The sequence below is a fragment of the Dinoponera quadriceps genome, unplaced genomic scaffold, assembly GCF_001313825.1.
Source record: "Dinoponera quadriceps isolate SergipeBrazil2010 unplaced genomic scaffold, ASM131382v1 scaffold628, whole genome shotgun sequence".
NCBI classification, from domain to species: Eukaryota; Metazoa; Arthropoda; class Insecta; order Hymenoptera; family Formicidae; genus Dinoponera; species Dinoponera quadriceps.
In genome coordinates, this window is record NW_014554836.1 from 861,216 (window position 1) to 887,826 (window position 26,611).

At 48.7% G+C, this 26,611-nt stretch overlaps 1 long non-coding RNA gene across 1 annotated transcript in view; it reads left to right on the plus strand.

Moving 5' to 3' along the window:
• The first annotated feature begins 7,705 nt into the window (after window positions 1-7,705).
• Window positions 7,706-26,611, plus strand: part of LOC106742294 — a 119,741-nt gene continuing 100,835 nt past the window's right edge. The window contains exons 1-2 of the long non-coding RNA XR_001374256.1: window positions 7,706-7,856; window positions 7,990-8,154. This is a non-coding gene — a long non-coding RNA (uncharacterized LOC106742294). The remainder of the gene's footprint in view (window positions 7,857-7,989; window positions 8,155-26,611) is intronic.

Consider the following 26,611-nt stretch of genomic DNA (forward strand, 5'->3'; position numbering starts at 1 on the left):
GACATGGTGCTCAGTGAAAGAGAAAGAGAAAGGAAGAGAGAGTTCCTTCGGATAACAAGTTATAATGTAACTCCGTCCCGTAACTCGACGGGACATTCGGCGCGTATGAAATTCAGGCGCTTGATAATTTCGAGCCGGAGAATTGTGCTACGTCATAGATGGCTACGTTTAACGGCGAATATATGAAAACGCCTTATTCTCAGCTACAATGTATGCTCAACGTGTAGATCGCGTTCCATATGAACATGAGCTCTTGCGGAATCAGACACCCACATTTAGCGGTGAATTTGCGATGGAAATACGAACAACGAGAGTACACCGTCACCGCCACCGTTGCTGCCTGTCTCCTCTCGTGGGATGTTTTTAGCGTGCTGAATTACAGACCGACGACGAAGTCTGGCATTGCGAAAAAGATAGAGAGAGAGAGAGACTCTTATAAATTTCGAATTGCTGCACAAGATCGCGGGCGCTCGCGCGCGTGGATCAAGACGCAGATAAAGAATTTCGGGAAATGGATGCTGTCAACGTCTCTCCGCGAAGCAGTTCTCCGCTACACCGAGCGATTCGCGTAGCCGGGGAATAAGGCTGACGTGCATTTTAGAGAGGAAAATGCGAGCGATATAATCCTGAAAGTCGGATGCACGGCGATGCGATGCGAAAGTAGCGCGGCACATAGTGTAGTACGCGGGGTACAAGAGGCGCTGGGGGGTTCCGCGGGGTTAGATAGGGTGGTATCACATCGTCGACTCGTAAAATCTCATGAGATCGCTGTCTCGGTATCGGGAGACGTCTTCGTGGGCAAGGTAGACGCGCGGCGGCGAAGCGGGAGTCGAAGCCGTTGCAGCGACGAGGGGTAGATATATATATATAAAGAGGAAAAGAGAGAGAGATTGGACGTGAAATGTCGCGAGACGTATATTCGATCTGGGTGGTAAGTCTGAGCGAAAGGGCAGGATGGCGGTCCGTCACAATTTCACATTTCACGAACTGCCGCTGCGAGCGAGCAAGCAACAACGCAGCATCCGCGCCAATCGCGGCGCGCGCTTTTCACGCGCGAGAGGCCACCCTCCGCGAGCCCACCGAGGGCGCTTGAGATACTTGGAGGGAAAAAGAAGGAGGGATAATTGTCGCCGGTATAATTTAGCGATGAGGGCGAAAAAGCTCGCAGCAGAAGCAGCTCCACACGCGTAACCTTCCGCGTTTAATTCCGGAGTTACGCTCGCGCGTGCGCGTTTTATGACACTAATTTGGGTACATCTTGTATTCGTACATCGTAACATGCAAATGAAGATATATCCCGGCCGTCTGTATCTGTACGGAAAGATAAAATAGCGGTTGTGTGTATTTCTTGCTCGCACGCTCGCGTCCGTTGCTCTCGCTTTCTCTTCCTCTCCCACTACCTGTATCTCCGTGCCGCTTTACGTAAGTCACTGATGCGATTATCTACTTTGACATCTATTTCCATAACAACCCGAGGGATCGGCTGTTCCCGGGGTTAATCGCGCGCATAGGCAGGTAGAGTATCTCGTTAATGACGGGAGAAAGAGGAGGCCAATCCCCAATCATCGAGATGGAAGCCGGATCGCGTAATACTGCGGATGCGTATCTGCGACGACGCGTAAGCCCGATTTACTTATCGACGCGCGGCCGTCCCGGCGCAGCGGATGATGCATATCGGGTTAACGAGAGAACGTGCAACCGGGAGACGTGATTAGAGCGGGCGGAGGCCGGCGCACAGATGGACGACGGTTGGTTAATTTTCAATTAACCGAGGGAGCGGCGCGCCAGGTCGCCCTCGCTGGACGACCACCGGATTATACGACGACGACGGCGACGGCGATCGGCACGTCGGATAGCCAGCCCAGGTGACTGCCGACCTGCCTGCTGGCACGGTTGTGTAATGTACACCCCGTGTACACTACCCAACCCGCGTTCCGGGCTCTCCTCTTTCCGATCGCAGCCAGCCAGCCAAATCAAGCAAGCCAACCAGCCAGCCAGCTTCCCAGGATTGATTGGACACAGCGCGTCCTACTCGATTAAATCGTCGCGCGAATACGGACTCGCGCGCGCGTCCTCTCCCTCTTGCCGACGATGACCCCTGAGAGAGCGCCGGAGTCTCCCTTCAAAGCGCTCGTCTGCATATCGCGTCGGTGTAATCGCTAATTCATCGAGGGCTCGTGATCGGCGTTGCTATCATCTTCCGCGTAATGCCGCTAACGAAGTAATCGGAGGGAGTCGGTTGCTGCGAGACGCGCGGAAACGCTCCGATATTCGCGACCCCGTCCTTTCACCCCTCGCGCCCTTGTCATCGTCGGGTTTCTGCGCCTCGAATGATGAATTCCCGTCTCGATTCGGAATGTACCGACGACACGCAGTTACACGCTCGTCCACGCTCATCGGTGTATTATATTTATATATATATTTCTTTCATGAGACGTGTCAGCATCGACGTTCGACTCGTTGTTTGTCCGAATACCGGCGGTATCGACGGCTCGGTATGTCGGGCCACGACACCGGGGGTAATGGAGCTTCTCTTTCCCTCCTTGAATTTTTCCTTTTTTCCCATTTCGGCGACGGTGATTGCGGGCATTGAACACGCGTCCGATCTCGAAAGCGCTTCCACGACGGCTCGGTAATCGCTACGTCATCATCCCTCTGTCTTCCGTCGTCTATCCTGTCCCGTTTCGCTTCTTGCCCGTCGGTCGGACTTTTACGCCGAGTCCTTATTCTCGATTCTCTCTTTCCGTCTCTTTCTCGCGCACACACACATATATACACTCACGTACATACCGCCACGGAAACTCTGACGTTCAATTTCCCTTTTCTTCTTTCGCGAACACGACGCGAGCCGCCATCTCGTTAGTAACGCGATCTTTTTTACGCGCGAGACAAGTAATTTTCCGTTGTCGTCTCTCTTCCTCTTTCGCTCGCTCGCTCGCTCGTCCGCTCTTTCCCGCCTTTCTTTTTTTCGTCCATCGCGCCGAAATTGCCGGGGCTCTCGCGTTACCGCAATTAATTTTCCGGCGGCTGGAGACGCGACTATCAATCGGCGACGGCGAGGACGTCCTTTTCACGTCGCGAACGCGCGCCCATCCTTCACGCGAAACTGAATCTTTATTACAGCGAAACACTATCCTCCTTGGTAAGACGGGGAAACTTGTTTCGCGCCGGTGCTCGCTAGGAAGATCTATGCACGGTGGTGCAGTGCGCCGATGTCTTTAGTTTCACACCTCGAGGATCCCGACGGGCTGAAAGCGTAGGATCCTGTTCTTAAAACAGGGTAAGTTTGACGAAATGATAACTCGGTCGAGAGGCGCGAAAGTGGACGCGTCGTAAAACGAAAGTAAACCCGACTGTGACGTCCTCTCGCAGGATCGGTTCGCCGAGTGGAGATGTAAGCTGCGTGTAAAATTAGGTTCGCTGCAAAAATACCGGTTATCGGTCGATGTCAACAGGTACAATACCTAATCTCGATATCAATAAATGATATTGATATCGATACTGAGATGGTATCGGAACATTCCTACTCGCAAGGAGTGACACGCGTTTCGGCTCTATGTAAACCAGAATCGAAAGGAATGAAGAGGCACGCAAGGGTAAAAAGTAATCACGTCGAATCGTATCGGGAGCGGAAGTCGCTTTATAAATCATCGTTCGTACGACCCGCCGCCGCTCCGTTGTCGTTTTACGAGGTAACTTGCAGCGCGGGGATCCTTCAGGAATTCGAGTCATGTCTCGCCGATGGAATGCCGCGTTGTGAAGGCAAGCCGGGGCGGGCGGATAAAAGCGATCAACTACAGAAGACGACCTCTTACCGCACCTTATACGTGTAATAACGATTAACATCGATGGTGCACCTGTCGCTCCTGTATATTGTCGCAGCTTACGCTCATTGGCGGGGTGCTCTTAGCTCCCGACGTTATCCCCGTGCAGCCAGGTATTTTCGCGCGACCTACTTCCGCGTCAAGATTCGGATCGTAATATTCGAAACGCGAACAAGAAGCAAGAGCCATGTATATCACCGGATTAATTAAATACGTGCCGGTCCGTTACTTGTTGACTTAATCGATGGCTCGATTTTGCGTACCGATTTCGACTATTTGCACAACGAAGGGGAACTCGGAACGTAATGGAACTTGGAGAGGTCTTCGAAAATTCCGAATCGCGCGAAAGGGAAGATTTGCGAAAGTCTCGGGTTCCGACACTCCTCTGGATCCTCCTGCGCGATGACTTGACGCCGAAACTCACGAGAATCTCGAATTTCTCCGCGATCTCGCAATATTTTTAATAACGTTCACGGCAGAATTGCCGCGCATGTTGACGTACCTGTTGCACTATTATCGCGATTGTTCCCGCGAACAGCGGCGAAAGGGTGCGCACGTGCGTGGTTTCGCGGTGAACATCGAAACAATTCGCGTTTTGCCTCAGTCCCGCCAATCTCGATTACCATAGCTCCGATGAGAGCGGCTTCCGTCGGCTTCCGTCAGCTTCGAGTTTGTCAACAGCCGGCTCGTGGAATACCGACGCACCATCAAAGTGATTAGGTGTTTGTCATTCGTGCGGGCTAGATAGTTCGATTGAATTCCTAACTCCAAAAAGTGGTTTTAATTATCGACTCCGCCGTCGAGTGTGGCGGGATAGTGGAGAAGCAATTAGCTTTTTGCGCGCCGGGCCTGGCCCCTTTCCCACATCCGCGTCCGCTCAAAGGAGAGAAATTCTTGCGAGAATTAAATGTCAATCAGCCATGACGTTCATTAAGCGGCGCCGTTTGTCCCGGCCTTTTTTCCCGCGTCCTGCACCAAAGAGGGACAGAGAGGAGAAGCGGTAGAAGAGAGAGAAAGAGAAAGAAAGAGAGGGAGTTCGTACTGTGTCCTCTATGTGTTCTAATCCGGATCATCGGCCTGTTTTCGTCGATTCGTCGGCAAAGCCTCCGTCCACGCAGAACGCGTCCGCGATTTTTCGCAATATGCGATACACGATGCGATACGCGATAAAAATGGCGGTCCGTGCGGTCCATGCGAATCGAGTTATTCTGGAGAGACAATTTTTTCTCGTTTCACTTTTTTTTTTTTATTTAAACAGACAAGGTCCCGCTTGGAGACTTTTCTGGAATCTGATTGGAATTCTGATTTCCCTAAAAATTACGGATTCTGATTGAAAAGATGTATGAAGATTCGAATTAGAAATAATCTATCAATACGATTCTAAATGGAGCCCAGATAAATTTCACTGTCCAAAGTTTACCCAAAGTTTTTTTTCTTCTTTAGATTTCTATTTTATATTTATTTTATGTTGAATACAAAAATATCTCTGAAAAACTTCAGACAGAGAAAATGAGATCTGACTGGGATCTATTCCGATCCAACTAAATAAAGTTGCGACACAAAATGAGAAATCCAGACAGATTCCATTTGCTCTATTCAACATTTTCCTAAAGTTTTCTCATAATTGGGATAAGAATAGGATTCCTATTTGATATCGCAATATGTTACACTTATTTAGAATAAGTTTGGGCAATCTGATCAGAATCTACGCTATATTTGGGAATGTTTGGAGAATTTCCATACGGAATGTACATTATGATGTCACGTTCATTGAACGCATCAGCGGCATGAGAAATTGCTCTGTCTCTCTCTCTCTCTTTCTCTTACGAATGATTCCCGCGCCGTTCGCAAACGAACACCAAAGTATAACTCGCGCGAATATTCCGCGCCCGGCGATGTAACGCAACAATGCTTTCCCCGAGTTTCTTACAACGGACGGGGCATTCGCGCTATGCGGTGCGCGATAGACACGTTGTAACTTTGATAAATGGTAACGCGAGAACAGGCAGCCACTCCTTCCCCGCGGTGCTTAGACACGGCAGCACTTCTTTGCCGGCTGGCTGCCTTTTCACGGTGGCGGCGGTGGCGGCAGGGTAGGCGCTTTCCTTTGCATAAAACATAATTACCCGGAGCGCGCCCGGAGTAATGCCGAGTGCTCTCGGAACACAAAAGGCGACGATCACGCGCCTCGAGGTTCCACGGGTAGCGAGCGAGCCGAGGTGTTTCTTCGCGAGAGAGAGAGAGAAAGAGGGAGGGAGGGAACGTAATTCACCGCGCGTTTAGGATCAAATGTGTGCATCCATTTCCGCCGCGAGGTGTGGCGGTTCGTTTCGCCTACCTCGCGCGAGCGAATACGAGTGTCCATGATACTCGCAGGCGCACACACGTGTGAATGATCGGAGACGCGTGTTTCCGAGGCTTTCACTCTGAAATTTATCCGGACCCTTTGAAGAGGCCGGACGAGTCGGTAGTTTCCGCCGGCCCCCTCGAAATTTCCCATGAATTTCCCGCGACTCGAACTCTCGATGTCCCGGCCCAGGAAAATGCTCTTTCCCGTCATCCCGGCCTCTCTCGTCATCGATCCGACCTTCCTGGCCGGAGTCGAAAGTGTAGAAATAGCCGCGCGTGGCCATTCGTATTCACGGTTACGTCCCCGACGGCAGTTCTCATAAGTTTTACCTCCGACTTCTCCGTATTCAATTTGCGTGCCGCACTGTGACGGCGGTCTTTTCTCATTTTTTCCCTTATACCTCCGCGAGAAACCGTTCACCGTGAGTCGCAACTTGGGCGATCGCCTGTTCGCTTTTCCGCGCGGCACGCCGCCCTTCGTTCATTGCGACGAAGGAAGGGCGGATGAGCAGTCCGAGACAGCTTCCTCGGCGCTGTTCTCGTCTCAGGGGCTGATTCCGGGCGTTTCCGACGAGCCGTGAAAAATCTCGGATATATCTGCAACGCGCGCGGATCCATCGATCTTCGCTTTCGCGTCCACGTGCACTCGCGTTAAGGTATACATTACCTACCCGCGCGCGGTACAATAGCACCATCCGGAGCTTTTGTGCGAGAACCTAAGTCCGTTCCTCCCTCCTCCTTCGGCCTCCGTAGCGGTGGGGAAGAAGCGTCGCTCGTAATGGATGTAAAACGTATGCGGCTTGGTCCATTCTTTATCTTATACGTTACCGTACACACACGTAACTGCGGGGATGCCTCCAAGTAAGCGTGCATTCGTAGCAATATACTTCGCCCGTGGAAATGGAAATGGAATCGCTTCTGCCTTTCGCGTACTGCCTGCCTGCCTGCCTGCCGACTCGTATCGTGTTTCGACGGTGTAAATGGGCCGGTCGGCAAATTTATATGGCCATGCTATGTACACGGGGCACGGTATACCTTTCCGTGGAAGGGACCTTTGGCGTTGATAGTGTTGTCACACCGTACTTTCTTGCGACCGCGTATTCCGGCTTCCTGTCCGTCCACCGTGTGTAATTTTTACTCGGGTTATTGCATTTCCCGCATAACGTTGTAGTAACCAACGCGTTGCTTGCAAAAGAGAGACTCGCAATCAAGGAATGATATTTCGAACATATGAATCCGTAACATCGTTTTAAATAATTCGAAATAGCACGAACGAAACTTAACTTTGATCGTATGAATAACAAGTGTCGTCAATTTTAAATTGACGCTTTCAATAAAAAAATTACGTTAGAATATAAGAATATTTATTTATATGAAAAAAACAGCGTGTATTTTGGTCTAAAGCACGCGAGGTGTACAAATAAAATATTCGACGGTTCCGTCTTTAGCGCGTCTTCTCAATTATCTGAAGTCGCGCGAGATGACTGATCACGTGACTGATGACGTAGGCGTCGGCCATTTCGTCCCCGGACGCAGGCACGAACACGTCGCGCGTTACGACGCTCGCTCTTTTTCGATCTCCGTAGATCGATTGAAGTGTTTGCGAGGCGAATTACGATGTTGTACACGCAACCGTTATGCTGTGCTCGTTGTGAACAATAGCGAGATACCGAAATTCGGAGGGTAAGTCACCGTATCGGGTCGCCGCCGAATTCGAAAGCTCTAACGTACGCTCGACGCGCCATAATCTCGGTGCGTCGGCGTCAAGATTGCCTTCTGTCGCTATGATCAACCAGATAAACCGCTATTTTTACAGATCTGGCGGAACCTGTGAATGTACCATGAGTATCGGGAGTAGCTGTTCCGGACGTGGATACCGTTAGCGGACGATCAGTTTTAAGGTTAAGTTAGGTTGAGAACGGCGCATCGGATGCTGGGAGCAGCTCGTCACTTCATGGACTTCGTTGGCCGTCGTGCAATGGTGTGTGTATACTGAACGCTCACAATGCATGGTTTTACGTAACGCATGAGTAGATATAAGTCCCATTTGATTTTGACCGAAAATAGAAAGGGCAATATACTACTGCTCTTACACCTGTAAATATCCGGATGGTTTAATATTTGAATCGTATTTGAATCGAAATAATCATTATCCGATTAATCGAGTACGCACATGTGCATTTCCCATGTAGCCCGGATATTTACCGTAAATATTGGAATTTGCCTATGAATATGTACGGCGCGAGACACATTACGATGTCATTATATCAACATCGTGATAAATTAGCAAAGATCTGTGAACTCGATCGCTTACGAACGATTTGTTCGATACATTATTCGGCGCATCATCATGTGAAATGCACTTCGCAAATGGAAGCTCGTGATTTGCAAAGTAATGCTCGAAATTATTAACGCGTATTCACGTCGAGAAACGGGAGCTATCTTTATCGCAGTCGAGAATAATTTTCTGAATTTCTCATGTGTATGTTTAAGCAACGGAAACGTAATAATGATGCTGATTTAATGGTGGACGGATTAAATATAGATACGGTATAAAATAATAAGGCCGTGCGATAAACGGTAATTTAATTTGTAGCTTTTACGCTATCGTTGATCACCCGCCGTGTGTTTAATAACTCCGGTTGCTTTGTTCGATAAATACAGCGGTCTACAAGTTCATTAGCCGTTCCCGACTCGAAATATAGAACCGTGAATCTCGCAATTGCCAATTTATAATGCCGCTAATAATGCTCATTCGGCTGTAAATTTCATCTCAAGTCTTCTAACGCTCTTTAACTTTGTAATTATAATAAATTCAAATTTAAGTTTCTATTGATGCTTTCAGACACAATTTTCGACCTCATTATTTCTTCCTTTTTGCCTTTCCTCCTTGCTTGCTTATATATTTATGTTGTATTGTACCATTTGTTGTTCTTATAGAATTTATTGTTGTTTATTCTAAAGTCTATTTCATTCGTTCATTTAATATATATTCACTTAGCAATTTTTAGAAAATTATTTAATATTCGTTTATTGCATTTTCTCTCTATCTGTGACCAAGTAAATTACATAATTAACACATTGTTTGTTGATATTAAGTACGAAGATTGAATGCATGTAAAATATTAAAATAATCAAATATCACATAATTCCGAGGCATCAAGAGAAGACAATAGTCTGTACAGCGTTGTACCTTGGTCCTTTAAGTTCAACGGAATTTGCACGTTAATGCAGAAGCAACATTTCGACTCGGGTTGCCATGTACGCGTGTATTAGTTCTTAGGCGTTGTTCACAGATCGTTGCAACGAAGATACCAAGAAAATTATGAAAATGAAACAAATGTGATTTTACATATTCAAATGAAGAAGAAAAGAACTGAAGGTTTTACATAATTATACTATGTGAACTCTCTCTACGACATAGTAAGGAATTTTGTATTAAAAACAGTCCACTGAAATTTTGTGTTACTTTAATATAGGAAATATGCTAAAAAGTACACAAATATAATGTTAAATTAACATATTGTTAACATATGTTGATAATGTGTTAATTTAACAATTTATTTCTGCATCTTTTAACATATACTTTTTAACACATTCCCCATGTTAAAGTAACACGGAATTTCAGTGGGCCGTTCTTTTATCACAAAACTTTTTACTATGTAGTAATAATAATTTTAATACGATAAAATTTTTACAATCGCCATATATTTACGAAGCTACACTTTGAAGTATCCTCGTGCCATGACTTTTTGATAATTCAACTGCACGTTGAAGATTCCGACGCAATAGTTTCTTACGATTGTACTTTGACGATTCTCGTGCAATCGCAGCGACGCAACGGTGTTTCTTACGCGTTCAAATACACTCGGTCGCGATCGGTCGGGAATAAAATTTCGCGGGCGCAAAACGTGAAATTTCCAGATATACCGAGATGTCGTACTATTTTGTTCTCGTACTCCCGGTATTTTCCTGCGCGAGTGCGAGCGAAATACATACGCGCATGTCTAGCGACAACACAAATAGAGACTCGCGTAACTTCGGACGCGCGTTACAATCGCGAATGCAACCGCGGCGACCGAATGTATTATTCCATCGGAACTCTCCTTTCATACTCTTAAATAAACAGCGGAAAAAAACATGGTGCACGCCGCACATCGCGGCGACGATTATCCCGAATTGTCCGAAAAGGGCGGTTCAACAATTACGTCCCGCGGGAGTTTGGGTTTTTTTAATCTCCCCCCTTTCCATTCTTCACAAAGTATTTGCCAATATTACGTGACGTATGAAATTAGCCCTACCGACATATAGAATAAGAATAAATAGCTTATAACCATATTATGGATAATTATTATTGGAATGCACGCTACTATCTCTCTCTTTTTCTAAAATACACATAATTTTCAGGCATAATATATTAAATTAATTACTTCATTTTATAATGTTTATCAGACAAAGTTGTGTTTTTTGGAAGAATAAATATTTAAAAGTAACATTTCGATTATTAACATAAAACCATGTCGAAACTGAAAAATTTTCATCAAATGTAACCAAATGTGTCACGAATGCAAACAAAGTGGATAACCACGTGCATCCATATTCACAAGTTACGCCATTTAAAGTGCATTCCACGGCTTTTATTGCTCCCTCCTTCCCCTCATGGTGTTACGTAAATGTTGAATAGCGAAAAGCAGTAGTTCCGGTCGCAAAGTTCCCCTTCTTTCTCGTCGCGTCCCTCCTCTCCAAATCATTTTGTCACCTAATACGAGCCTGGACACCGAATACGCACGTTACCGTGAACGGTAGTATAATATTAATACGATATTAATATCATATATCTTTGCATTAGCGATTCCGGTATCGTGTTTCTATCAATTTTAAACCGCTTGGTGTAATGTCGATATTTGTTAAATTAATAATTCGTTCTAATGACTGATATCGGAGATCGCGCGCATATATTTCCCGCGAACACACCGTCATTTCGGTTTGTTACATATCGCGTTATTAACAACAAGCACATTATTTCCGTGCGACGCCCCGAGCGTCCCGCTGCCGGAATATTTCTCAACAAAATTAATCTCGCTTGAATTCAACGTAAATATAACTCGCGTGTGCGCGCAGTTTTCTCGACGGTAGCTCTCGCAATCGCGCCCGCTTCGAAATGTCACATTGCGCCGCGAATTACTTCATTTTCTCGCGAGACGATTACTCTCGCGCGGAGGAGGAGAGCTCCTCCGGCGTCTCGTGCTCTCCGCTGGCCCATCTCGTCTGTTTATTACGCAAACATAAATATTAATATTAATTCTGTGTACACGCGCCCCGTACCGCGCACGTAGGTGGATCGCAGTTATTGTTTCTCCATTTCGCGTGCGCCACGCGCGCACTGCGAGCAGCACGTCGGGCGCGCATAATCGATTCCGTACGCGCGTCATGATGGATGACTTCGGAAGAGGTACTTGGCGGGGAGGTAAATAAACATTTTGCGTTGCAAATATCGCTTAAAGCTATACCGCTATTGATCGATTCGCCACCGGTCGCCGATCGACAGCTGCTGCGGCGGCGTCAGCGTTAGGTAGGAAGCGCGATAAGCAATATCAGCCCGGAACGAGTCGTAGCTATTTCGCCGTGAATAAAGGCAACCTGCTTGTGAAGTGTAAAAAGAGGTCAGTCTTGTAATTTTACGTCACGCACACGTGCGCGCTGCACTCTCTTCCTCTTGACGCGTGATTTCCTTTTTCCCCACTCACTCTACCCCCCTCTCTCTCTTTCTCTCTTTTTTTCTTTTTTTACGAGCAGTTGGTTTTCCAGTAATAAAAATTCCTCCGAATTGCATCTCACGCGAGATATTACGCGGCCGCCGTGTTAGTGGGGAAAAGGGCGAGGGGAGTTCTCCCTGAAGCAAGTGTTACCCAGCCGCGGCGTTGATCGACCGATGGCAGGGCGCCAAGAGGAACTATCGCGATAACACGGCGGAACACAGCGCGGGAGAATGCCCTAGGAAGGGAATAAAATTGGTCGAACGCGCCGCCCGATAAATGCATCGCGCGCCTGGAAGAGGCGAGAGATGAAATTCAAGACTTTGCATGAACGAGGGCAGGGGGAGGGGAGCGGCCGTCTCCTTCGCGCTCGTCCGCGAACAAATGAGACCTGCCGGACCGCGTCGATGCTCGAGGGGCTGTACGCGAGTTTCGTATTCGATCGTACCCGCGATATTTCACGTTCGAAGCTTCTCGCTGCCGCAAATCGCGCGCGCTTTACGTAACGCGCTGCTCGATATCAAACGCTGTTGTGTCAGCGATTCTTTCCTTCTCTCGTGGATCTTTCTCTCCGTTCCGAGAAAGCGAGCCAGGTGTGAGAACTAAGGCCTTATACCGAACAAGCTAGTACAATCCTACTTACTTTATGTTACCAGTCGTTGTCGGAAGACTAGTTTGTTTGAACAAAATCACAAAACGCTATGCTTCACCAGCGTGTATGGAGATGCATCAGAATACCGATCCGGTCGACCCAATCTTGTTAGACGAAGGTTAATTAGAACGGTCGGACCGCACTGTTTGCTGTGTGAGAGTGAGAGAACAAGAGTTTCTTGAGTATCGAAGAGGAATTACGCCTTAAGCGGTGTCGGAATAGCGTTAACTTGGTCGATCGTGCAAAAAGGGGTTATTGCGAGCTCTCGTTACAATAGCTGGAGGAGAACAGCCGGCATTCACCGCGAGAGAATAGAAGTGGGACGTGCGGTTGATTTTTCTCGTCACGAACGAAAGGGATGAACGAGGTCCCGTCTCGGGGGAGACGTCGTGTATAGCGGGAAGAGTACTCGGTCGTCACAATTGTAACTTTAATTTCTCGAGGCGACTATCCCGATGCCCGCGCGAGAGAGGTCGTAGTCATGGGTAGGGACTCGAGCGGAACGACGACGGTCGCGCAAGGGGAAGAAAGTGGCGACGGGGGTGGCGCGGGAGAGTAGCAGCTTCCTTCGTATCGCGGCAGGGGTTGCGGGAAGCCCGGCGTGTCCCTTCGTCTCCGTGTGTTTTCCTCCACCTGTTTCCACGTTTCCGTATGAAACTTATCCTGTTGGAAAGTTTCGATCGCGTCGTGTTGTCGAGTCGCTTTATAGCGCGCGCGAGCGGAACTTTTGCGCGCGGCGCGTTCGCTCCCGATCGAGTTCGGTAATTGAACTTTAGAACATTACCGCGCGCCCGCCGCTTTTGATGGCAACGAGCCCGGACAGTCGGCGTAGGAGGAGGAGGAGTAGGTGGAGTGTCGTATTAACGAAAACACCGTGTAATCGAGAACGGCGCACGTTCGGCGGTAAAAGCGGCGAAAGGAAGCCCATTTGTAAAGACCTTTAGCGCAAAGAGAGAGAGAGAGAGGAAAAGAGGCGAAATTGATCGTCTCTCTCGAATTCGATGTGCTTCGCCTCGTAATTTTGGCCCCTCGTGATTTTCGTTACTTCTCTAATATCCGTCGCTATGATTCTCTGTGTTACGTAATCCGCGATTGTTTTCGCCGAGTCAATACTTCACCTTATAGCTCCTTCACTTCGTGTACTTTACTCGAGATTGTCTCTTTTTGCGGGTACGGTAAACGTGCTAAAAATTTAGTGACTCGGCGACGGAGAAGTAAAGAGGATGAAAAGATCGCATTCGACTTTTCCGGATGACTTTGCGGTCCCCGGCTGTTCCGTGTAAGTGGCGGATAAGGGGAAAACCCTGTCGGCAAATCTACTTAACTTAATCTCGGCTGTGTAACCGGATAGTTATTCTTTTCAATACGTAATGTTCGAGCGTAGCCGCGCTTTGGTGCGAGTCGTCGTGAGAGAAATTCGCGAAAATCTCGAGCGTCGCACGCTTATGCGGGTAAAACGGCGACTCGTGTGCGAGAATTCGTCGCGCGGAAGTGACGCGAATCGCCGAAACTTTAATTGTATCGTTACACGAGAAAATTAGACGCGTTATATCCGCGCCAACCGCAAAGTTCGCCCCGCCGGCGAATTGTGAAAAGCGCGTACGGGTATTTATCGACTAGCGACTTTCCGCGAGGCTTCCCCCGGCTACGACGAGCGACCTACGTCGCTTTGCTTTAGCGCATTCTCCACGTCGCAGCCATGAAAATTAATGAACGCCCCAGAACTCCGACGAGCTTCCGTTTCCGGTCGTCCGCAGCGGCGAAAGCGAGACAGACGCCGGCGCATCCGCGGGGGGGAGAGCGGGAAGGAAAATATGCGCGCGGAGCGCAGTCAGAAAACGTAGTGTTTCGCTCGCGGCTCGTTAGAACGGAGTCGAGCGAGAGGCATAATTTCCTCAGTTTAAAACATTCATTCTCGTCACTCGTACTTCTGCGCCGAGAGTTTCGCCCGGGCGCTGCTCTCCGCGCGGCGCTCTAATGAAATGCAATCTGATATACTTTCATGACCGTTAAAGTGTGTTTACCACTTAGGGGCGTTCAACGCTGATAAGCGCGCGCCCTAACGCGCGAGATGTTGCGCGCGAGCAATTTCGAGCTTCCGCCGAAATGTACGGCGGGAGAAACAAGATCGATGCGATAAATACCGTTCGAAAGAATGCGACCGTTCGTCCGAAAGCTGAGTCGAAATTTCAGTTCTACATTAGGTTTTCAGAAATCTTGTATCATACTCCCTTTAATGTTATAAATGGAAAAAATACTGCCGTTTTCTCTATTTGAAGACTTAATGTAACGACCAAAATTTCGACTCGGGAACGCGCGCTGGACCAGAGGCGCGAGGGAGGAGGGTCTCTTGTGAAACTCTTTTCATTCCAAGATAATAAATTTACATTTTATTTTCCGGATTATCCGTCGAGGGAGAGACAGGGAAAGAGAGATCGGTCGCCGATATTCCGCGAGGATTCTTGACGATATCAAGACGATCGGTCGGTTTCCGATATTGGGCTCGATCGTGGCCCGACGTATTATCAACGTTTCTTGCCAATAAAACGCTGATATTGGTTGCCGATACTGCCGCGACATCGCTCCTTGATATCATGCCGATATTCGTCGGCGGCGGCGCGGTTGACGTTGACTGCGGCCTCTCTCGCTGGCTCTTGTCATTCCGACTTTCGGCCGGTCACACGTCAGTTTATTGTCTATTGGCTCGGGGGGTGGGCCGATTTTAAATTCTCCCGAAAGCGCCGGGGGAACGGCGCTCTTCGGCCGTGGATTTTCGTTTCCGTCATGTCCAATAGTCTTTGCGGCCGATAAACGAGACAAGTTGCGAGCTCGTAGACGCGGAGTTTACGTTATGACGAAGAAGCGCGGAGTTTCGGTCGTAAATCAGCTTTCCTTCGAAGTTAATCGCGGCCGCCGGGAGGGAGCGAACGAGAGAGAGAGAGAGAGCCGTGGTGGAAGATAGAGAGGTTGGAAAGAAGGAAGGAAGAAAGGAAGGAAGGTAGAAGGCAGGTACGAAGGAAGTAACGGGGCGGGCAACACAACGTTCCCTTCTTTCAGATTAAAACCGGATAAAGCCGGGGGGCCAGAGGAGAGGCGGTAACCCGCCTCTACCGGGGTCTTTAAATGCATAACACGCTTAATCCTTCGTAATACCTTACTCCTTATCGTTCCTTACCTTCGAGCGAAGATGCGCTCTCTTCCTCCTCGCTTCCTCTCGCTCTCGCCGGTCCACGTTGCTCGTCGCCTCCGTCGCTATTTTGCTCGTCCCATGGGTCACCCTATCGGTCGGAATACCGCTCTTGTTTCCGTATTCGACGAACGTGGCATGGACGACGCCCGGGATAACGACGATGAGACTCCGGCGGGGTGTAGCGAAGGGTCGTGGAAGAACCGAAAGAACAACAGAGGGACCCGGCGTCCCGGAAAGTAAACCACCCGTGGCGGGGGCGTAGTTTCGAATAAAATTTATCCCGTGGGCAAAGCGGACGCGCTAAAGCCGCTTGCTCGAACGCTGCGCGACGCTACGCGGCCCGACGATCGGGCTCGTTACGGATACGGGCGTTGTTCTCCGTGAACCGGCCGTGACCGCTCGTCGATCCTCGGAAGAATCCCGATGGAAGCTTCTGAGCCACCCTTTACGGTCGTTACGAGTCAATGGAAAATCGGGCGGACTCACGGCGCGACCACAAAGTCGGACTCACCGTCGCCGGCCGCGGGGCTGAAAGGAGCTCGTTTAGCTTGCGGATTTTCCGCGAGCGGAGACTGCGATCCGTGTCCGGATTTAACGTTAAATGCGACGGTTCGATTCTGAAGCTGAAATGCAAATGCCTCATGCAAATCGTTGACGGTTAGCGCAACGGGGTTTACGTGCAAATGACTCGCGCGCGCGGTCCTTTTTTCCACCCTTCCTCTCTTACTCTTGCTCCCTCCCTCCCTCCCTCCCTCCCTCCTTCGATTTACCGATCGCGGTAATACGGGAGTAGAGTCGAGTTGGCGAGTGATGAAAAATCCGCGCTTCGCTCGCGGATTTCGTAATCGCCGTTCCTCGGCGTCCCCATGGATAATGCAGATTACGTGCCGTCAGCGGCCTCACGTGTGAGCGTAAAAAATAGAAGAGACGCGTTGGGGAGGCGTCGGCCAAAGTTCGTCGCACGTCGTCGTGCGCGCCCCTCGTGAGTACGTTCCCTTCGCGAAACGGGAATTCGCGCAGCGTCGTCGTCGAATAGCCAGGAAGTATTCGGCGATTCGGGAACGTGGCTCCGACGTTGCTGCGATTTTAACGAAAAGGCATTAACGCGCTCGCGTGGCGAAAGAACCCCGGTTCATCTCTCGTCGAGAGAGGGAGAGGGAAGGAGAGAGAACGTAGGCGGCGGCGTTTCATCGAGCTCGACCGGGTTAACATTATGACGCGATGTGCATGCACAACGTAAATCCGTGTTATTTCGAACGTAATGGAATCGATAGAACGGACTGCGCGTGTTTACTCGCGAAACAAGCGGAGTCAACGAAAAATGGAAGATTAAAATGGGGCGCCGGGACGATCCGCGTGCGTTAAACGAAAATATTTTTTCGCGAGCAGCCGACAACGCGATGAACTCGATATGTTTATTCCCGCCGGGCGGTTCGGCGCTCGCCCGTGTCTGCCTACGCGCGTGTTCGCCCGTTCGCTCGCTCGTTCGCGATATGCGTTTTTCATCGCGACCAGAAAACGCTCGCTTCCATGGGAAACGTGTGTCGCGAGTTATCTCGCAAATATGTATTTCTTTCTGAGTCGAAATTTTGATGCTACTTTGACGCTTTCAAGCATTGTTTACGGCTAGTTGGATGGCTTGTAAACTAGCAAAACGTATTTTGACGATACCATACTTGTTAGCTTCTCTCTCTCTTTCCCTTTAAAATTTTTAATTCAACAAATTTAATTTTAACGCTACCTCGAAGCTATAAATGTTTTCAATATTTCCATTATTAAATTCGTATGCACGGAAAACAACCTACTTTGATGCGAAAACAAAAATTTAAAATATTGTCGCCAAAATAAGAGTAAATTATACCATTAAAATCCAACTTATTTTGCTGTTTTACACGTAGAAAAATAATTTGCTGGCACAGCGAATTTTATGCTGTCGCAGCAAAATCTGCCAATTATTGTGTGGACAGCAAAACTAATTGTGGAGAATACTAATTGCTATTCGCTCGGTTATTTTGCTAAATGTAAAAATTATTTTATTGTATGAACAAATTAATAAATATAGGAAAACACTATTTTGTTCCATCAGCAAACTAACATATCCTAAGGATAAATTCATTCTGTGGAATATTTTCTATTCTGGCGACAAAACTGTTTCTGCTCTAATTGCGAATAATTCGTTAATTTGGTTATGCTAACTAAATTTTATCGCTGTCATAACGAATATGCAGTAGCAACGGTTCGCTCCAACAACAAAACTATTTTTCTCCGTGTAGTTCCAACTGTTTGCAAAGTCAAATAAGAGATTATTTTCATTTGAAATGTTTTGTTTGGTAGGTCATTTTTTTAAACTATGAAGCATGAAATCCTAAAGTTTTGCATAAATATTATCTATGCTTTAACCATATACTATAAATTCTATGCGTTAATATTTTCAATATTAACAAAGTTATAAATAATTTTATTAGCATTGAACGCGAAAAGTTGGTTACCACGATTCCGAAACGTAGGTATCTCAAACCAAAACAGCAAAAATATTATTAAACTATAAACTTGTGGCTATTGTCTCTACCATGATGAAAAAATCATTTCTTTAAATATTAATTAAATGTGAACTTAGGTTCAAAATTTCAACTCGAGTTTCCTCCAAATGTAACAAGACAATTCGAGGGGGGTGGGGTAATTCACGATATGATGAGTAATTCGCGATCGGCGGGACGGAGAAATCGCGAGAAGTCGTGCGACGCAACACGTGACGCCCGCTTCTTCAAGAAAAGTCCGAAAAGCGTCGCGATTAATTTCGCCAACTGCGTGTGTATCTCTTATCCGCGGAACAGAAGACATAACTCTCGTAGCAGACCGGAAGCGAACGATCGAAGGAGAACGCGGAGAATTAAGTCTCGGTTGGCGTGTGTCCGCGCAGTTGCGGGAGAGACCGCGCGAAGCGTAAAGTACAGCTGCGTCCATTAAGCCGCACTTACCGCCGCCGCGTCGAGTGTGCCAGTGCTCCACTTTATCGATATTATCGTAGTTTCCATTTAGACGCTACGCGCGTACAACGCGATTACAATTCCGGTACGATCGTGTTTGCAATTCCATAGGAACTTAAGTCAATTTCGTCGTTCGCCGGGAAAATTGCCGCCAAGGCGCGTGAGCGCGCCAACGGATTTTTTTTTCTCTCTCTCTTTCTCTCTCTCTCTTTTTTTCCAAGGGAGCATTGTAGATAGAGAAAGAGAGAGAGAGAGAGAGAGAGAGAGAGAGAGAGAGAGAGAGAGAGAGAGAGAGAGACTGCTGCAGCGCGGAAAGAACGACGGCCGAGCGGGGGCAAAAAAACGTCCACGTTAATACCGCCTGCGCTTCCGGTTTAGGCGTTTTCGGGTCGAACGATCATGAGAGGAGGTACACGTTGAACGAGCGACGAACGGAGTGTCTCGCGGCGCATAGACAGTGGAAATAAAAACAAAGGGATATTTGCATAAAATCGATTTGCCGGATTCGCTGTCGCGGTCGCCGCCTCACCGGCAAGCCGGCGAGCGAAAGAAAAATTCAGAATAAATACGAGGACGAAGAGACCGGGGAGAGAATAAGAGAGAGATAGAGAGAGGGTGGATGGAGTGCACGAGTGTGGGTAAGGTCACCTACAGTTCATCCCGCGGGGGAGGAGGAAAGAGACGAAGGGCGGCAGCAATCGGCTGCGACTTACGGCCATTTAGCATCCTTCGGGCAAAATAAAAATTGAATGTAAGGTAAATGTTGGTTTAACGCGCGAGAGAGAAAGAGAAAACGACAGGAAAAAGAAACCCTGTTATTCCTCGCGTCCGTCAAACGGCGCTGCACGAGCGAACTTGGCGCGCGTAAATTTATATTCGTTTGCCATGGCCGTCGTCGATATTATGCCCGTTGCGACGCGTTCGCGTTCGTGATGATACCATTTGCCCATTCGGCAAAAAGACCTCCGGTCCGATGATATTCGCACAACGTGCGCGGGAGAGCAGTATCGTTCCGTGTATCTCGCAGCGAGCTGCACCGTGTAACTCGGAAAACTCCGGGGTATTGCCGGGGAAATATGGCGTCTCGTGCCCTCGCAGCGAGATTCGCGTTTCTCATAAACACGCTCCTCGTAATGTGACACATTCCGATCGCAGTACGCGCGATACGCGAATATACGAGGCAAGAGAGAGTACGAGATAGAGAGAGAGAGAGAGAGAGAAATGGAGAGACGTTGAAAAGAGAAAAATAAAAAAGATGAAGAGACAAATGGAGAGTAAAGGGTGGGGTCAGTGCGCGCACACACGATGAAGAAATCGGATTTATCCATTCCGAATAACCGGTACCTGTCGGTGGCCGTCGTTCTCAGGGTTTCAGTTGTAGGAACTTGTCATGGGGAACGACGTCGCCGTCGTCTGCTCCGCGGGAGTATTGCGCGAGGAACGAGCGAGCGTGCGCGCGCGTTCGCTCACAGAAGGAAAAAAGGACGTAGTACGAGCGGAAAGATTGAAGAGTTCGCGGAGGGATGGGCGAACGAATCCGGGAGGGGCGCGGAGAAGATGGAAACGTTAGATTTTTCGTGTTCCCCGTGCAAAAGAGAGGAAGTGGATGGAAAGGCATTAGCGAGCGATAAAACCGTTCTCTCGCATCTCTCTCACTCTCTCTGCCGATCGTCGTCAACCTTTTTTCCCCGTGTACTTCTGTCTCTTTATTGCCGCGGAGTGCGGCGCCGCATTTTTGTCGCGCATTCAAATATTGTGCGAGAAAGTTCGATCCACTTTCGAGAGTGCAGCGACTGACGGCGGGGAAAGAAGAACGCCGATGGCGCGAGTAAACGAGTGTAATGCACCGTGCAGAATAGCTGGATGCGAAAGCGCGTACGAATCAACGATAAAAATTGATAGCCGCTTTGACGTTGGGAAGTTTCAATCTCGCGAAATATTTTTGAGGGATGCGCGCGCTCTTTAGTACTCCGCCGGACTTCCGATCTCGTTCCTTCACGATGACTTGAACTCTCCCCGAAGTCTCTCTCTCTTTCTTTCTCTCTTCCCCCCTTTACTCCTCTCGAGTGAACCTTCGTTCGCACGTAACAACGAGCAAAAGGGAAAAGAGGAAAAAGGAAGGAACGATTGCTCGACGAGAGCGTTTCGCAACGTCGGGCGTTATGCTAATCACTTAGGAGCGCCAATACGTCGACATTTCGCTGGCCGCAGCGGTGAATTCTGAAATAAGGGGGTCGCCGCGACAAAAGCGTCGTTCGGGTTTCATTCTGCCGCCGAATTCCAAAGGAAAATTGAAGCACTTTCTCGTTCCCGGACGGTAAAGGGCACTTTCGTTCGTACGTATGTATGTACGTACGTTCGTTCGTTCGCTCGCGAAGGACCGCTTTCACGAGATGGAGGCTGCGCGAAAAGCCAACCGGAGAATAACCGGCGAGCGGGATCGACGAACTCGCTCGAGCGTAGCGGACACATCCGTGCATCTCCGAGATTTCTCCGAGAGGGTTCCGCTCCCGCGAGTTCGAATTCGCAAAACCGCGCGGCCCCATCCACCGGCGAATTTTATTCCGCGGCGTATCTCTCGATCGCGTATCCCTCGACCTGCTTGCGGACGGGAGGGGTCGTGGCGACTTAACGGCGCGATGACGTCATCGGTGCCCTCAGGATAGGTCGATAGGAAGTCGGAGCTCTCGAAACGTTTTATTTTATTTCTCAGCTACGTATCGCGAGCTCTGAATCCTTTAATTGTCTTCAACGTCCATGGGAAAAGGGAGAGGGATGGCTAGTATTGATTTTTTATCCGAAAGTAGGTGGCTCTTAATCTCCTTTCGTATTTCTTAGAGACCCTTCTACCGACATCCTCACATACACACACATCTAGATGCACACACACGTACACACGTACAAGTACGTTTATCACGGGATCTTCAAGCACCGGATGTGCCCTTTAGCTTAAATTAGATCATGCGCCCAAAATTAATCCGACGTAGGCAGCGTTTCCCGCGTAATCGCATTTGCTTAAGTGACACTCCAAGATCCTGGGCCTTTATTGGTCCTCGGCTGATTCAAGTACCAATTATTTTCAAGAGATTAATGCTAAGCGCGCGGGTTAGCCTGTGCTCTTATGCGCATACAGATGTGTGTGTATGAGTACACACGCGCGCCGGTCGACCCGCGGGAAATTTACCTCGGACGAAAAAGAAACGGGCGTGTTCGATGATTATCTCGGGCGAGAGAAGCAAACGCACTCAATGCGGCAAATGTTGGCTTCCACTTACGATTAGGCACGCTTTCACGGTGCACTCCGGATGCACTTATGTAGTTGGCAATGCGAGACCGAGAGTCGGACGCGTATTTGCCGTAGAAAAGCATTTCTTTCTCGCGCACCTTTCTCGCTCCCTCTCTTCTCCTTTCGCGCTTTCTCTCTCTCTCTCTCTCTCTCTCGTTCTCTCTTCTTTGCCGCGCGCGCGTTTGCTATTTTTTCCACCAGAATGCCATCATTTTGGTGCTTTTTCCCTTTTCCTGCGTTCCTTCGTTCTTTCTACTTTGCGCGGTCCACCGTGCCGCGGAAAAGCTTCTTAAAAGGTGGTATCCACCTCTTTGTGCTGCTTTCATGCCACTACCTTCCTCCTCTACTTAGAATTCCTCGCTCGTAATTTTTAATAATGTTTATTCAAAACTGTGTTAATAGAGCGCCGCTGCTCGGTAGTGTTACCGTGTTGGCTTTACTTCGGCTTTTTTACTCTTTCCTCAGAATCTAATTGTTCGTCGCACTCTCTCCTTTTTCCCACCTCTCTCTCTTTCTCTCTTTCTTTTCTTCTTCGTATTATGTGATTTTTAGCGAAGAGGTAATTAACGCGGAGAGATATCTTTCGCAAATTCGATGCGGCGATTTGCTTAATTGCGCACGGAGTAGGACGCGAAACAACGCGATTAATCATTTCGAGCCCCGCGTATCAAACAATTGAAGTTGCGAGGTGTGTGCGGTCGAACTAAATGGACCGAAGTAACCTGTCGTGTATCTGGAAACACGTGCAGTACATAACGGGGTACGTGAGCAATGTGACGCGGCGCGATATGATGGAAGACGTGCGACAGGTGGATTAAGCGGAGAGTAACTTATACACAATTAAATTAAAGGCGAGAAATGCAGATATTCGCGCGCGTATTAAACGTCGCAAGACAAATTTAATACAGGATGAATAACACGCCTTTCACTCCTCTTCGTGTGATGTTTTAATTAAGTAATTTTACTATTACCTGCGAGGAAATATAGAAACTGTATGAATCTTCTTCGCAGATCGAGGATAAAGAGAGTCTTTCTCATTAATGTTATGTAGATTCGATAACGCGAGATGCCACGTTAAAACGAATTAGGTTATCGCGCGATTTGTTGCGCACGAGCCGCCCATTAATCCCGCGCGTAGGATTAATAGAAACTTTTTTCTTAGCTTTTCGAACGGGAAAATGGTACAGCGCATTGTTGGTAGATGAGGTTTCACGACAACAGTAACCGGATATCGTCGAAATATCGCGCCGTCCATTCAGGGATCCGATACGTTTTGCTTGCTGTTCCGCGCGCGCTCGTTGCGCTCAATAAATTATTATTACCATTATATAGTTTTTTACGGTATTTTCGTATAACGCTCGTGTATCATTTTTATTATTTATACCGGTTGTTAAAATCACGCGGACGGAAAAAGTTTCGATGGAAATAAAAAAAAGCGGGAATAAAAAAAAAGCGACGCTTGTATGTCTGCGTTAATGACGCGGGGAAGTTCCGAGCCCAGGATCGAACGTCTGCGCCGACGTTCCGTCGCCGCCACCGTCGTTAGCTGTTGAGATTTCATCAGCGGGTATCTAAGAGGTGTCATAAGCAGCTGCCGTGGACAAGAGTACTTGAAAGCACTCTGATCCCGGCCGTTCCCTAAACTCGAAAATAGCTTCGCTCGGTGCGTTAGTTTCGTCGCCGGGCGACGACAGTACACGGTGCACAATGAGCCCCAAGAATTGCAGATTGCGCTTGAACGACACTCGGCGACCTCGCGTATCGAAAGGCAAATCAGCGGCTCCGCGAATAGACAGACGGATAGAACTCGTCTCGCACGCTCGCACGAAAAATGCAGGACCCGTGTCGACTGGTGCACCGTTACTCGAATTAATATCGATCCGTCGCGACACGAGCCCCGAATATATACCTTATTACGAGACAAAAATACGTAAAACATTGACGAGAATTCACATGATGCCAAATTCGCGGCGGTATTCGGAGTGGAAACACGTCTCGATACTCGTTACCACCGCGCGCCTTTGCTGGCAGCCCCGTTATATATTAGCGTATTGTATTTCTTACAGATCAAAAAGTTAGAATTTTAATTCTGCATTAAGCCTGCAGACTAGAGTATTGTGCTCCTCTGATAGAAGCAAGTCTCTGGAATAGTTCCAAGGCCTGTGCTTGTAGGGAATATTCGAAATTATTTAAGGCTCAGCTGTCTTTGGTATTGCTTGTATAACGTCAGAGGCGAGAAATGATATGGATGACATTTCTTGCGACAAAGACGGTCTTAAATATAAGATCCGACTATGAACACCGGTCTAAGTCTACTTAGTTCTACATTAAGTTCTTAAGTGGAAAAAACGGGAACAACTAATAGTGCTCCTTTGATGCTAAAAAGGGGATTTCGGCCTCGCGGGGGGAAATTTTAAACTTTACACCAAGTTCTTCAAGTGAAGAAAAGGGAAATATTTTTTCATTTGTAGCATAGAAGACCTTCGAATAGTTAATGTCGCACTAAAATTTCGACTCAGCGCAACGTGCGCATTGTTAGGCGCGCATTGCTGCCGAATCATCATTTCAAATGAGGTCCTACCGTGGATATCTCTGTCGCATCGGATTCGAAGCGCCGAAAAGCTGTTGCGCCGACCACTGTCGAATCTCTCCTCGTTGTGTGCGCATTATCGGGATCTCCCTTCGCCGCCGTCAGCACCGTCGCCACCGCCACGAGGATCTCGATCAGCAAGAACACGGGGAAATGGCGTTTCGGAATTTCGCCGGAGCCTATCGGCTCGGGATGGCTCGCCTGACGGTATAACGGACGGATAACAGACTAACGCTTCGTTATACGCGGACAATAACTACACATACCTACCTACGTACCTAGCTGGCCGCGCGCGCGCGTTGCCGTGTCCGTTGAATTATTTATGCAATTAGGCGTCATCGCTCCACGTTATGCGTATCCACCGTGAATCTACGCCGCCGACGGCGCCGCTATTGCCGGCGTATCCGTCGATTGACGGGCGTGGAAAGACTACGTTCGATATATGGAGTTAACTTCGCTATGAATCGATCAATCGCCGGCTGCAAATTGCCGCGTGGCTGAGCTTTAAGAGCCGCCGCCGCCGCCGCTCTGCGGACACGCGCCTCCACCCTTTCGGCCGATTCGGTCTCACTTTTCCTCCTCTCCCCCCGCCCTCCTCCCCAGATCGTGCAAAAATAGCCGCGATCCATTTATATCGCGGAACAGAACTCGAATGCGACGTGTCGCGTGAGCGATGTTAATTCATCCCTTGAATGACGCGGTGAGAATTCCTGCAAATGGCGGTTAGGTGAAGAGCGGATTCGAAGCTGTCGCGCGACTGACAGTTTGACAGTTGATCACGTTGTTTAATGAAATCGGCCGTAACAGGATCAAAGTGAAAAACACACGTGTCTTCTTTTAATTAACTAATTTATTTATTCGTACGCACACAGGCGCGCGCGCGCGCAAACGTCATGCGTGAACGTCGATTTTACAGCGCTCGCGAGATCAGTACAGCCGCGTCAGGAACGCGCATTGCGTTTCCCGCGGTGAATAAGGGCCGCCAGACTCCACTGATATATTCGCCATTAATCGCCATACCAATTAGGAGCATCTTCGCTGGGGCGAAGTAATCCGGAAAAGTTAGAGGTAAACGAGCCGGTGCGCGCGCTCTCTCGCGAAACTAATGGGCCAAGTCGAATAATTTGAAATAATGTACGAAACTTGGCCGGGCGATTTGTTCGCCGGCTTCGCGGCCCGTGAAACACTAATTTTTCCTCTACGTGACCATCGGACCGGCTCGTCTGTACTATAATTCGTTTTAGTAGTCGCGGATCGAGCACCGCGGCGCGATTTATCGTCCGGCCGGAAAAACTCCCGGCTCCCCCCTCCGGTTCGTTCGGCGCGTGATACGCCGCGTGCGATCGGCAGAACTCGTTAGGGGCCAGAAATCTACTCGGAGTACGTGACCGGTAATTTCTCTCCCGATTTATAACTCGCGACTTGCGCGTGTCTTGAAAGGCGCGAATACGGCGCGTCCAAATGTTTTCGTCGTTAGAAAAGCGGCTGTTCGGCTTCTTCGCGAAGGATCGCGAATCGATGGCGATCGCAGCTGCAGCCAGCTCGAGGCGGAATTGCTACGTCCTGACAATGTGCTATTTTGCTCCCTCGGTGGCGCGTCGCGCAAATCGCCTTTGTAAGGTAAGCACCGGCGCGAACCGACGTGAATTTGCGACGCGACGAATACGAAACTGATTGCTTTACAATTCCTGTAACAAACGTCCCCGCCGCCGATATCTATTTACACGTGCCTTAAATCCCGCGCGCTTTCTTCCGTTACGTCGTCGTAACGCCCCGCGGGAATGGAAATCCGGTTGCGCTTTGCGATCGGCTCGGGGAATTTTTGATTTCGCACTTTGTAAGTCACGGTGAGAGCTCGCGGATTCCCGGGTCCTCCGCTCGTGTCTATCCAGTGAATTTTTCGCGCGACGACGTTCTACTCTCTCGACGCCGGAGTTCAACGTTTTCGTTAATTTTAGTTCGTTCACTTTCTTAAGG